This window comes from Chiloscyllium plagiosum, unplaced genomic scaffold (assembly GCF_004010195.1).
Source record: "Chiloscyllium plagiosum isolate BGI_BamShark_2017 unplaced genomic scaffold, ASM401019v2 scaf_3735, whole genome shotgun sequence".
Lineage (NCBI taxonomy): Eukaryota > Metazoa > Chordata > Chondrichthyes > Orectolobiformes > Hemiscylliidae > Chiloscyllium > Chiloscyllium plagiosum.
In genome coordinates this window covers 35,786-37,134 of record NW_025214750.1, presented here as the reverse complement: position 1 = coordinate 37,134, position 1,349 = coordinate 35,786, and positions in this window count along the sequence as shown.

Below are 1,349 nucleotides of genomic sequence, written 5' to 3'. Positions count from 1 at the left end.
AAGGTCATGTATTGGTAATCTGAGAACAGCTCCTCTCCTCCCTGAGATTCTGGTTATTTGTTTGATCTGCTCTGAACTGATATTTTCCCAATAAAACCGGAATGACCTTCACTGTCTCCTGGACACACGGGTGTGTCGGTACGTGCCTGAGCCCAGGTATGGTTCTGTGGCATTCCTATAGAGCCTGCAGTTGTTAGGTCACAGCTTGGAGAGTTGTAGCAGCCTTGCGTCTGGTTACAGTCAGCTGATAAACTGTGGTTTTCTCTCTCTCTCTGGAGCTGTCCTTACAGAGTCACGGCCATGGTTATATTGCTGTCGGTGGGCTCTCGCTCTGCACACATTCCCTGTTGCATTGCCTGCATTGGGACGCTCTGAAAGGCACTTGGTGAAGGGGACGGCTGTCCTTTCTCACACTCAGAGGAAAGGCGTAGCTGTCTCTCTCTCTCTCTCCTTCAGCAGAACAACACAATGGGTCCAGCTGCCAGTCTTTAGGTGATAGTGATCACAACTCCCCCAGCTTGACAATACTCATGGAGAGGGATGGGAGCAGATGGTATAAGAGAGCATTTTTGGTTGTGTGTGTGTGTGGGGGGGGGGGAATCTGTTTTTGTGAGTGTGCATATGTGAAGTTTATGTCTGTATGTGAGTGTTTCTGTATATGTGTACAAGTGATGGTTGTGTGTGTATGTGCTTATGTGCATGTATTGTATATGTGTGCAGTGTTTGTGTTTTATATATATATATATATATATATATACACACCTGTGTGTCTGCGTGCACGTGTGAGAACTGTCAGTATGTGTCGTTTCTGGGTATGGGTGTACCTGGGTGTCATGTTTGTGTATGCACATTTATGTGTGTGTATTTGTGTCTGTTAAGTGTATGTTTGACTGTACATGTCCAAATTTGTGCCGGTGTGTGTTTGTGTATGTGTTTGCACATGCACACGTGTTTATCTGTCTTTGTGCTTATTTGTGTATGCATGTATGTGTGTATTCTGTCTGTACACATGTTTGTACATTTGTGTGTATTTCATCTGTGTTTTTGCCTGGAAAGATGTGTTTGCCTGTGCATGTGTGTGTGAGCATGTTCATATTGGTGACTGAAGTGTACACGTGAGTGTATTTCTGTCTGTACATGTGTGCATATACATATTGGTGTTAGTATATGCGTGTATGTGTGAGTGAGTGAGTGTGTGTGTGGGAGTCTGTGTGAGTGCGAGAGAGTGTGTGTGTCTCTGAGTGTGAGTGAGTGTGTGTATGTGAGTGTGTGTGAGAGAGTGTGGATGTGTGGGTGAGTGAGTGTGTTTGTTCCTGTGTGTGTGAGTGAGTGTGTGAGTGAGTGTTTGT